The sequence below is a fragment of the Pelobates fuscus genome, chromosome 2 (assembly GCF_036172605.1).
Source record: "Pelobates fuscus isolate aPelFus1 chromosome 2, aPelFus1.pri, whole genome shotgun sequence".
Classification (NCBI taxonomy): Eukaryota; Metazoa; Chordata; class Amphibia; order Anura; family Pelobatidae; genus Pelobates; species Pelobates fuscus.
In genome coordinates, this window is record NC_086318.1 from 353,207,457 (window position 1) to 353,218,864 (window position 11,408).

The 11,408-nt window shown below is 42.6% G+C and overlaps 13 non-coding genes across 13 annotated transcripts; all 13 read right to left on the reverse strand.

The window, feature by feature from the left end:
• Window positions 1–789: 789 nt before the first annotated feature.
• On the reverse strand, window positions 790–956 carry LOC134589778 (U1 spliceosomal RNA). The gene has a single exon (XR_010086802.1). It is a non-coding gene; the product is annotated as a U1 spliceosomal RNA (small nuclear RNA).
• A 469-nt stretch (window positions 957–1,425) lies between these two features.
• On the reverse strand, window positions 1,426–1,566 carry LOC134593540 (U4 spliceosomal RNA). Its single transcript, XR_010090007.1, has one exon. It is a non-coding gene; the product is annotated as a U4 spliceosomal RNA (small nuclear RNA).
• An 899-nt stretch (window positions 1,567–2,465) lies between these two features.
• LOC134589779 (U1 spliceosomal RNA) lies at window positions 2,466–2,632 on the reverse strand. The gene has a single exon (XR_010086803.1). It is a non-coding gene; the product is annotated as a U1 spliceosomal RNA (small nuclear RNA).
• A 470-nt stretch (window positions 2,633–3,102) lies between these two features.
• On the reverse strand, window positions 3,103–3,243 carry LOC134591993 (U4 spliceosomal RNA). Its single transcript, XR_010088683.1, has one exon. It is a non-coding gene; the product is annotated as a U4 spliceosomal RNA (small nuclear RNA).
• An 899-nt stretch (window positions 3,244–4,142) lies between these two features.
• LOC134590206 (U1 spliceosomal RNA) lies at window positions 4,143–4,309 on the reverse strand. Its single transcript, XR_010087164.1, has one exon. It is a non-coding gene; the product is annotated as a U1 spliceosomal RNA (small nuclear RNA).
• A 468-nt stretch (window positions 4,310–4,777) lies between these two features.
• LOC134593541 (U4 spliceosomal RNA) lies at window positions 4,778–4,918 on the reverse strand. Its single transcript, XR_010090008.1, has one exon. It is a non-coding gene; the product is annotated as a U4 spliceosomal RNA (small nuclear RNA).
• An 899-nt stretch (window positions 4,919–5,817) lies between these two features.
• On the reverse strand, window positions 5,818–5,984 carry LOC134589780 (U1 spliceosomal RNA). The gene has a single exon (XR_010086804.1). It is a non-coding gene; the product is annotated as a U1 spliceosomal RNA (small nuclear RNA).
• Window positions 5,985–6,454: 470 nt separating this feature from the next.
• LOC134591994 (U4 spliceosomal RNA) lies at window positions 6,455–6,595 on the reverse strand. The gene has a single exon (XR_010088684.1). It is a non-coding gene; the product is annotated as a U4 spliceosomal RNA (small nuclear RNA).
• Window positions 6,596–7,494: 899 nt separating this feature from the next.
• On the reverse strand, window positions 7,495–7,661 carry LOC134590439 (U1 spliceosomal RNA). Its single transcript, XR_010087363.1, has one exon. It is a non-coding gene; the product is annotated as a U1 spliceosomal RNA (small nuclear RNA).
• A 470-nt stretch (window positions 7,662–8,131) lies between these two features.
• Window positions 8,132–8,272, reverse strand: LOC134591892 (U4 spliceosomal RNA). The gene has a single exon (XR_010088595.1). It is a non-coding gene; the product is annotated as a U4 spliceosomal RNA (small nuclear RNA).
• An 899-nt stretch (window positions 8,273–9,171) lies between these two features.
• LOC134590207 (U1 spliceosomal RNA) lies at window positions 9,172–9,338 on the reverse strand. Its single transcript, XR_010087165.1, has one exon. It is a non-coding gene; the product is annotated as a U1 spliceosomal RNA (small nuclear RNA).
• Window positions 9,339–10,385: 1,047 nt separating this feature from the next.
• Window positions 10,386–10,552, reverse strand: LOC134590209 (U1 spliceosomal RNA). The gene has a single exon (XR_010087166.1). It is a non-coding gene; the product is annotated as a U1 spliceosomal RNA (small nuclear RNA).
• Window positions 10,553–11,021: 469 nt separating this feature from the next.
• On the reverse strand, window positions 11,022–11,162 carry LOC134593542 (U4 spliceosomal RNA). Its single transcript, XR_010090009.1, has one exon. It is a non-coding gene; the product is annotated as a U4 spliceosomal RNA (small nuclear RNA).
• Window positions 11,163–11,408: the final 246 nt, after the last annotated feature.

Sequence of the window (11,408 nt, forward strand, 5' to 3'; positions counted from 1 at the left end):
ATTCTAATTAGGCCCGCTTCCTCCTACAGGGAAGCTTAAACCCCAACAAATTCCTCGGTCTTCTTATATGGCATCTTGGAATGGTTCCAAACCTATAACAGAGAGTGAGGGCAACCATATCTTGCAGCAAACCTTGTACAATTTTTTTTCTCTCTTTGGAAACAGTTTTGCCAAGATTCTACTACAGCAGCCATTAGGCAGAGTACACAATCCGCTGGTCTACGTTTGTCCCCAAAGTCACACATTTCATGACTCCATCGATAGGAATGACCCTTGCCTAGCACCTGTCTTCTCTTCATCCACACTCAACAGGGCTGAAAGAACATTTGTGTTGGCTTTTTCAAAATTCCATGGTGTTCATTAGTAAGTGCTAGCGACCACCCAGCTATTCCTAAGGTTTGGTCTGATTGTCTCAAGCGGCAATTCACTGCCTTGATCCAGAAAATCTTTTTTTCCCAGAAATTCAATCAAACGTTACGTTCTGTTGGAAGACGTAATATAGGTCTCCAATTCTTTATTTCTTCCATTGCATTGAAGCATACAATAAATCAAAAGAAGTCAGGATAAAAAAATGATGAAAAAAAAGCTGAAAAGTTAAAATAAAAAGTGAAATTCTGGCTTAAAACTGGTCTCCAGAAAACATAGATAATAAAAATGATCAAACCTAGGAAATGATTGTCGCTGCCTGCTTGATGTGGAAAGTAAGAGCCAAAGAAGACGGGTGCCGTGGCTGAAATTATCCTTCGTCAGAATTGGTGAAGTTCTCTATTTTTGTCAAACAAGCAAACACAGGGGAAAGCGCGAACGCAGTCCCCCACTACCATAAATTATGCAGTCGAGTTTCCCACATTTGAGGAAATCGCAGAGGTCAACTGGTACGGAGTGCAATGAACCAGCCTCACTCTGGGAGAGCCACCTTAGGGATCATGGCTATTGCTCCCCTGCCAGGTAAGTATGACATGACGGGTACATTCAAAGGCACGCCCGCTGGGAAGCCTTTCCTTTAGGCTGTGGTGAAATAATGAAGCAAGTTAAAAAAAAAAAAGCAAATAAATAATCCAAATGATAGAAGGCTACAAAAGATTACCAAACCTCGTGGCTGATCGTTGTTTTCCTTAGCTACCAGTAATTTTAGTGCCTTCAGGTGGTTAGGTGTGAATAATTGAGCTGGATTCAGGGTGCGAAGGAGCAATTTGCATAAAGGCAAATGCTAGGCCAATGAGCCGAAGGATGGGAATTCGTAGCATGTAGTGAGAATAGTGTGCTGCCGGAAACAAGTGAATTCAGTGGGAGAGAAAGGTAAAAGGGAAATGCTAAGAAGCCAGCGGAAGGAATGGTGCAACAGAGCTCAGGAAGAAACGGGAGTCACGTAAGACACGCCCTAGACATGGGGCGCCATAAACTTTTATTAAACCAATCTTTCAGTCTCCTTAGAGCCTGTCAAATATTGCCAATGCTGACTGTATTTCAAGTCATCATGGCGGGGTATTTGGTAAAGTTTTCAATTAGCAATAATCACGCCTCGGATTGACCTCATGGGCTACGATACTGCCACTGCGCAAAGCTAGCTGTTCAAGTGGGCCAGCTTTTAAGAGCTACCACGTAAGGAAACTTTAAGACAGCGGTGAGAAAAAGTTCATGACCATAAGCCATTGCAAAGGATTATGGGAGGCAATATTCTAATTAGGCCCACTTCCTCCTACAGGGAAGCTTAAACCCCAACAAATTCCTCGGTCTTCTTATATGGCATCTTGGAATGGTTCCAAACCTATAACAGAGAGTGAGGGCAACCATATCTTGCAGCAAACCTTGTACATTTTTTTTTCTCTCTTTGGAAACAGTTTTGCCAAGATTCTACTACAGCAGCCATTAGGCAGAGTACACAATCCGCTGGTCTACGTTCGTCCCCAAAGTCACACATTTCATGACTCCATCGATAGGAATGACCCTTGCCTAGCACCTGTCTTCTCTTCATCCACACTCAACAGGGCTGAAAGAACATTTGTGGTGGCTTTTTCAAAATTCCATGGTGTTCATTAGTAAGTGCTAGCGACCACCCAGCTATTCCTAAGGTTTGGTCTGATTGTCTCAAGCGGCAATTCACTGCCTTGATCCAGAAAATCTTTTTTTCCCAGAAATTCAATCAAACGTTATGTTCTGTTGGAAGACGTAATATAGGTCTCCAATTCTTTATTTCTTCCATTGCATTTAAGCATACAATAAATCAAAAGAAGTCAGGATAAAAAAATGTAGAAAAAAAAGCTGAAAAGTTAAAATAAAAAATGAAATTCTGGCTTAAAACTAGTCTCCAGAAAACATAGATAATAAAAATGATCAAACCTAGGAAATGATTGTCGCTGCCTGCTTGATGCGGAAAGTAAGAGCCAAAGAAGACGGGTGCCGTGGCTGAAATTATCCTTCGTCAGAATTGGTGAAGTTCTCTATTTTTGTCAAACAAGCAAACACAGGGGAAAGCGCGAACGCAGTCCCCCACTACCATAAATTATGCAGTCGAGTTTCCCACATTTGAGGAAATCGCAGAGGTCAACTGGTACGGAGTGCAATGAACCAGCCTCACTCTGGGAGAGCCACCTTAGGGATCATGGCTATTGCTCCCCTGCCAGGTAAGTATGACATGACGGGTACATTCAAAGGCACGCCCGCTGGGAAGCCTTTCCTTTAGGCTGTGGTGAAATAATAAAGCAAGTTAAAAAAAAAAAAAGCAAATAAATAATCCAAATGATAGAAGGCTACAAAAGATTACCAAACCTCGTGGCTGATCGTTGTTTTCCTTAGCTACCAGTAATTTTAGTGCCTTCAGGTGGTTAGGTGTGAATAATTGAGCTGGATTCAGGGTGCGAAGGAGCAATTTGCATAAAGGCAAATGCTAGGCCAATGAGCCGAAGGATGGGAATTCGTAGCATGGAGTGAGAATAGTGTGCTGCCGGAAACAAGTGGATTCAGTGGGAGAGAAAGGTAAAAGGGAAATGCTAAGAAGCCAGCGGAAGGAATGGTGCAACAGAGCTCAGGAAGAAACGGGAGTCACGTAAGACACGCCCTAGACATGGGGCGCCATAAACTTTTATTAAACCAATCTTTCAGTCTCCTTAGAGCCTGTCAAAAATTGCCAATGCTGACTTTATTTCAAATCATCATGGCGGGGTATTGGGTAAAGTTTTCAATTAGCAATAATCACGCCTCGGATTGACCTCATGGGCTACGATACTGCCACTGCGCAAAGCTAGCTGTTCAAGTGGGCCAGCTTTTAAGAGCTACCACGTAAGGACACTTTAAGACAGCGGTGAGAAAAAGTTCATGACCATAAGCCATTGCAAAGGATTATGGGAGGCAATATTCTAATTAGGCCCGCTTCCTCCTACAGGGAAGCTTAAACCCCAACAAATTCCTCGGTCTTCTTATATGGCATCTTGGAATGGTTCCAAACCTATAACAGAGAGTGAGGGCAACCATATCTTGCAGCAAACCTTGTACAATTTTTTTTCTCTCTTTGGAAACAGTTTTGCCAAGATTCTACTACAGCAGCCATTAGGCAGAGTACACAATCCGCTGGTCTACGTTCGTCCCCAAAGTCACACATTTCATGACTCCATCGATAGGAATGACCCTTGCCTAGCACCTGTCTTCTCTTCATCCACACTCAACAGGGCTGAAAGAACATTTGTGGTGGCTTTTTCAAAATTCCATGGTGTTCATTAGTAAGTGCTAGCGACCACCCAGCTATTCCTAAGGTTTGGTCTGATTGTCTCAAGCGGCAATTCACTGCCTTGATCCAGAAAATCTTTTTTTCCCAGAAATTCAATCAAACGTTACGTTCTGTTGGAAGACGTAATATAGGTCTCCAATTCTTTATTTCTTCCATTGCATTTAAGCATACAATAAATCAAAAGAAGTCAGGATAAAAAAATGTAGAAAAAAAAGCTGAAAAGTTAAAATAAAAAGTGAAATTCTGGCTTAAAACTGGTCTCCAGAAAACATAGATAATAAAAATGATCAAACCTAGGAAATGATTGTCGCTGCCTGCTTGATGTGGAAAGTAAGAGCCAAAGAAGACGGGTGCCGTGGCTGAAATTATCCTTCGTCAGAATTGGTGAAGTCCTCTATTTTTGTCAAACAAGCAAACACAGGGGAAAGCGCGAACGCAGTCCCCCACTACCATAAATTATGCAGTCGAGTTTCCCACATTTGAGGAAATCGCAGAGGTCAACTGGTACAGAGTGCAATGAACCAGCCTCACTCTGGGAGAGCCACCTTAGGGATCATGGCTATTGCTCCCCTGCCAGGTAAGTATGACATGACGGGTACATTCAAAGGCACGCCCGCTGGGAAGCCTTTCCTTTAGGCTGTGGTGAAATAATGAAGCAAGTTAAAAAAAAAAAGCAAATAAATAATCCAAATGATAGAAGGCTACAAAAGATTACCAAACCTCGTGGCTGATCGTTGTTTTCCTTAGCTACCAGTAATTTTAGTGCCTTCAGGTGGTTAGGTGTGAATAATTGAGCTGGATTCAGGGTGCGAAGGAGCAATTTGCATAAAGGCAAATGCTAGGCCAATGAGCCGAAGGATGGGAATTCGTAGCATGTAGTGAGAATAGTGTGCTGCCGGAAACAAGTGAATTCAGTGGGAGAGAAAGGTAAAAGGGAAATGCTAAGAAGCCAGCGGAAGGAATGGTGCAACAGAGCTCAGGAAGAAACGGGAGTCACGTAAGACACGCCCTAGACATGGGGCGCCATAAACTTTTATTAAACCAATCTTTCAGTCTCCTTAGAGCCTGTCAAATATTGCCAATGCTGACTGTATTTCAAGTCATCATGGCGGGGTATTTGGTAAAGTTTTCAATTAGCAATAATCACGCCTCGGATTGACCTCATGGGCTACGATACTGCCACTGCGCAAAGCTAGCTGTTCAAGTGGGCCAGCTTTTAAGAGCTACCACGTAAGGAAACTTTAAGACAGCGGTGAGAAAAAGTTCATGACCATAAGCCATTGCAAAGGATTATGGGAGGCAATATTCTAATTAGGCCCACTTCCTCCTACAGGGAAGCTTAAACCCCAACAAATTCCTCGGTCTTCTTATATGGCATCTTGGAATGGTTCCAAACCTATAACAGAGAGTGAGGGCAACCATATCTTGCAGCAAACCTTGTACATTTTTTTTTCTCTCTTTGGAAACAGTTTTGCCAAGATTCTACTACAGCAGCCATTAGGCAGAGTACACAATCCGCTGGTCTACGTTCGTCCCCAAAGTCACACATTTCATGACTCCATCGATAGGAATGACCCTTGCCTAGCACCTGTCTTCTCTTCATCCACACTCAACAGGGCTGAAAGAACATTTGTGGTGGCTTTTTCAAAATTCCATGGTGTTCATTAGTAAGTGCTAGCGACCACCCAGCTATTCCTAAGGTTTGGTCTGATTGTCTCAAGCGGCAATTCACTGCCTTGATCCAGAAAATCTTTTTTTCCCAGAAATTCAATCAAACGTTATGTTCTGTTGGAAGACGTAATATAGGTCTCCAATTCTTTATTTCTTCCATTGCATTTAAGCATACAATAAATCAAAAGAAGTCAGGATAAAAAAATGTAGAAAAAAAAGCTGAAAAGTTAAAATAAAAAATGAAATTCTGGCTTAAAACTAGTCTCCAGAAAACATAGATAATAAAAATGATCAAACCTAGGAAATGATTGTCGCTGCCTGCTTGATGCGGAAAGTAAGAGCCAAAGAAGACGGGTGCCGTGGCTGAAATTATCCTTCGTCAGAATTGGTGAAGTTCTCTATTTTTGTCAAACAAGCAAACACAGGGGAAAGCGCGAACGCAGTCCCCCACTACCATAAATTATGCAGTCGAGTTTCCCACATTTGAGGAAATCGCAGAGGTCAACTGGTACGGAGTGCAATGAACCAGCCTCACTCTGGGAGAGCCACCTTAGGGATCATGGCTATTGCTCCCCTGCCAGGTAAGTATGACATGACGGGTACATTCAAAGGCACGCCCGCTGGGAAGCCTTTCCTTTAGGCTGTGGTGAAATAATAAAGCAAGTTAAAAAAAAAAAAAGCAAATAAATAATCCAAATGATAGAAGGCTACAAAAGATTACCAAACCTCGTGGCTGATCGTTGTTTTCCTTAGCTACCAGTAATTTTAGTGCCTTCAGGTGGTTAGGTGTGAATAATTGAGCTGGATTCAGGGTGCGAAGGAGCAATTTGCATAAAGGCAAATGCTAGGCCAATGAGCCGAAGGATGGGAATTCGTAGCATGGAGTGAGAATAGTGTGCTGCCGGAAACAAGTGGATTCAGTGGGAGAGAAAGGTAAAAGGGAAATGCTAAGAAGCCAGCGGAAGGAATGGTGCAACAGAGCTCAGGAAGAAACGGGAGTCACGTAAGACACGCCCTAGACATGGGGCGCCATAAACTTTTATTAAACCAATCTTTCAGTCTCCTTAGAGCCTGTCAAAAATTGCCAATGCTGACTTTATTTCAAATCATCATGGCGGGGTATTGGGTAAAGTTTTCAATTAGCAATAATCACGCCTCGGATTGACCTCATGGGCTACGATACTGCCACTGCGCAAAGCTAGCTGTTCAAGTGGGCCAGCTTTTAAGAGCTACCACGTAAGGACACTTTAAGACAGCGGTGAGAAAAAGTTCATGACCATAAGCCATTGCAAAGGATTATGGGAGGCAATATTCTAATTAGGCCCGCTTCCTCCTACAGGGAAGCTTAAACCCCAACAAATTCCTCGGTCTTCTTATATGGCATCTTGGAATGGTTCCAAACCTATAACAGAGAGTGAGGGCAACCATATCTTGCAGCAAACCTTGTACAATTTTTTTTCTCTCTTTGGAAACAGTTTTGCCAAGATTCTACTACAGCAGCCATTAGGCAGAGTACACAATCCGCTGGTCTACGTTCGTCCCCAAAGTCACACATTTCATGACTCCATCGATAGGAATGACCCTTGCCTAGCACCTGTCTTCTCTTCATCCACACTCAACAGGGCTGAAAGAACATTTGTGGTGGCTTTTTCAAAATTCCATGGTGTTCATTAGTAAGTGCTAGCGACCACCCAGCTATTCCTAAGGTTTGGTCTGATTGTCTCAAGCGGCAATTCACTGCCTTGATCCAGAAAATCTTTTTTTCCCAGAAATTCAATCAAACGTTACGTTCTGTTGGAAGACGTAATATAGGTCTCCAATTCTTTATTTCTTCCATTGCATTTAAGCATACAATAAATCAAAAGAAGTCAGGATAAAAAAATGTAGAAAAAAAAGCTGAAAAGTTAAAATAAAAAGTGAAATTCTGGCTGAAAACTGGTCTCCAGAAAACATAGATAATAAAAATGATCAAACCTAGGAAATGATTGTCGCTGCCTGCTTGATGTGGAAAGTAAGAGCCAAAGAAGACGGGTGCCGTGGCTGAAATTATCCTTCGTCAGAATTGGTGAAGTCCTCTATTTTTGTCAAACAAGCAAACACAGGGGAAAGCGCGAACGCAGACCCCCACTACCATAAATTATGCAGTCGAGTTTCCCACATTTGAGGAAATCGCAGAGGTCAACTGGTACGGAGTGCAATGAACCAGCCTCACTCTGGGAGAGCCACCTTAGGGATCATGGCTATTGCTCCCCTGCCAGGTAAGTATGACATGACGGGTACATTCAAAGGCACGCCCGCTGGGAAGCCTTTCCTTTAGGCTGTGGTGAAATAATAAAGCAAGTTAAAAAAAAAAAAAGCAAATAAATAATCCAAATGATAGAAGGCTACAAAAGATTACCAAACCTCGTGGCTGATCGTTGTTTTCCTTAGCTACCAGTAATTTTAGTGCCTTCAGGTGGTTAGGTGTGAATAATTGAGCTGGATTCAGGGTGCGAAGGAGCAATTTGCATAAAGGCAAATGCTAGGCCAATGAGCCGAAGGATGGGAATTCGTAGCATGTAGTGAGAATAGTGTGCTGCCGGAAACAAGTGGATTCAGTGGGAGAGAAAGGTAAAAGGGAAATGCTAAGAAGCCAGCGGAAGGAATGGTGCAACAGAGCTCAGGAAGAAACGGGAGTCACGTAAGACACGCCCTAGACATGGGGCGCCATAAACTTTTATTAAACCAATCTTTCAGTCTCCTTAGAGCCTGTCAAAAATTGCCAATGCTGACTTTATTTCAAGTCATCATGGCGGGGTATTGGGTAAAGTTTTCAATTAGCAATAATCACGCCTCGGATTGACCTCATGGGCTACGATACTGCCACTGCGCAAAGCTAGCTGTTCAAGTGGGCCAGCTTTTAAGAGCTACCACGTAAGGACACTTTAAGACAGCGGTGAGAAAAAGTTCATGACCATAAGCCATTGCAAAGGATTATGGGAGGCAATATTCTAATTAGGCCCGCTTCCTCCTACAGGGAAGCTTAAACCCCAACAAATTCCTCGGTCTTCTTATATGGCATCTTGGAATGGTTCCAAACCTATAACAGAGAGTGAGGGCAACCATATCTTGCAGCAAACCTTGTACAATTTTTTTTCTCTCTTTGGAAACAGTTTTGCCAAGATTCTACTACAGCAGCCATTAGGCAGAGTACACAATCCGCTGGTCTACGTTCGTCCCCAAAGTCACACATTTCATGACTCCATCGATAGGAATGACCCTTGCCTAGCACCTGTCTTCTCTTCATCCACACTCAACAGGGCTGAAAGAACATTTGTGGTGGCTTTTTCAAAATTCCATGGTGTTCATTAGTAAGTGCTAGCGACCACCCAGCTATTCCTAAGGTTTGGTCTGATTGTCTCAAGCGGCAATTCACTGCCTTGATCCAGAAAATCTTTTTTTCCCAGAAATTCAATCAAACGTTACGTTCTGTTGGAAGACGTAATATAGGTCTCCAATTCTTTATTTCTTCCATTGCATTTAAGCATACAATAAATCAAAAGAAGTCAGGATAAAAAAATGTAGAAAAAAAAGCTGAAAAGTTAAAATAAAAAGTGAAATTCTGGCTTAAAACTGGTCTCCAGAAAACATAGATAATAAAAATTATCAAACCTAGGAAATGATTGTCGCTGCCTGCTTGATGTGGAAAGTAAGAGCCAAAGAAGACGGGTGCCGTGGCTGAAATTATCCTTCGTCAGAATTGGTGAAGTCCTCTATTTTTGTCAAACAAGCAAACACAGGGGAAAGCGCGAACGCAGTCCCCCACTACCATAAATTATGCAGTCGAGTTTCCCACATTTGAGGAAATCGCAGAGGTCAACTGGTACAGAGTGCAATGAACCAGCCTCACTCTGGGAGAGCCACCTTAGGGATCATGGCTATTGCTCCCCTGCCAGGTAAGTATGACATGACGGGTACATTCAAAGGCACGCCCGCTGGGAAGCCTTTCCTTTAGGCTGTGGTGAAATAATAAAGCAAGTTAAAAAAAAAAAAGCAAATAAATAATCCAAATGATAGAAGGCTACAAAAGATTACCAAACCTCGTGGCTGATCGTTGTTTTCCTTAGCTACCAGTAATTTTAGTGCCTTCAGGTGGTTAGGTGTGAATAATTGAGAAAAAGTTCATGACCATAAGCCATTGCAAAGGATTATGGGAGGCAATATTCTAATTAGGCCCGCTTCCTCCTACAGGGAAGCTTAAACCCCAACAAATTCCTCGGTCTTCTTATATGGCATCTTGGAATGGTTCCAAACCTATAACAGAGAGTGAGGGCAACCATATCTTGCAGCAAACCTTGTACAATTTTTTTTCTCTCTTTGGAAACAGTTTTGCCAAGATTCTACTACAGCAGCCATTAGGCAGAGTACACAATCCGCTGGTCTACGTTCGTCCCCAAAGTCACACATTTCATGACTCCATCGATAGGAATGACCCTTGCCTAGCACCTGTCTTCTCTTCATCCACACTCAACAGGGCTGAAAGAACATTTGTGGTGGCTTTTTCAAAATTCCATGGTGTTCATTAGTAAGTGCTAGCGACCACCCAGCTATTCCTAAGGTTTGGTCTGATTGTCTCAAGCGGCAATTCACTGCCTTGATCCAGAAAATCTTTTTTTCCCAGAAATTCAATCAAACGTTACGTTCTGTTGGAAGACGTAATATAGGTCTCCAATTCTTTATTTCTTCCATTGCATTTAAGCATACAATAAATCAAAAGAAGTCAGGATAAAAAAATGTAGAAAAAAAAGCTGAAAAGTTAAAATAAAAAGTGAAATTCTGGCTTAAAACTGGTCTCCAGAAAACATAGATAATAAAAATGATCAAACCTAGGAAATGATTGTCGCTGCCTGCTTGATGTGGAAAGTAAGAGCCAAAGAAGACGGGTGCCGTGGCTGAAATTATCCTTCGTCAGAATTGGTGAAGTCCTCTATTTTTGTCAAACAAGCAAACACAGGGGAAAGCGCGAACGCAGTCCCCCACTACCATAAATTATGCAGTCGAGTTTCCCACATTTGAGGAAATCGCAGAGGTCAACTGGTACAGAGTGCAATGAACCAGCCTCACTCTGGGAGAGCCACCTTAGGGATCATGGCTATTGCTCCCCTGCCAGGTAAGTATGACATGACGGGTACATTCAAAGGCACGCCCGCTGGGAAGCCTTTCCTTTAGGCTGTGGTGAAATAATAAAGCAAGTTAAAAAAAAAAAAGCAAATAAATAATCCAAATGATAGAAGGCTACAAAAGATTACCAAACCTCGTGGCTGATCGTTGTTTTCCTTAGCTACCAGTAATTTTAGTGCCTTCAGGTGGTTAGGTGTGAATAATTGAGCTGGATTCAGGGTGCGAAGGAGCAATTTGCATAAAGGCAAATGCTAGGCCAATGAGCCGAAGGATGGGAATTCGTAGCATGTAGTGAGAATAGTGTGCTGCCGGAAACAAGTGAATTCAGTGGGAGAGAAAGGTAAAAGGGAAATGCTAAGAAGCCAGCGGAAGGAATGGTGCAACAGAGCTCAGGAAGAAACGGGAGTCACGTAAGACACGCCCTAGACATGGGGCGCCATAAACTTTTATTAAACCAATCTTTCAGTCTCCTTAGAGCCTGTCAAATATTGCCAATGCTGACTGTATTTCAAGTCATCATGGCGGGGTATTTGGTAAAGTTTTCAATTAGCAATAATCACGCCTCGGATTGACCTCATGGGCTACGATACTGCCACTGCGCAAAGCTAGCTGTTCAAGTGGGCCAGCTTTTAAGAGCTACCAAGTAAGGAAACTTTAAGACAGCGGTGAGAAAAAGTTCATGACCATAAGCCATTGCAAAGGATTATGGGAGGCAATATTCTAATTAGGCCCACTTCCTCCTACAGGGAAGCTTAAACCCCAACAAATTCCTCGGTCTTCTTATATGGCATCTTGGAATGGTTCCAAACCTATAACAGAGAGTGAGGGCAACCATATCTTGCAGCAAACCTTG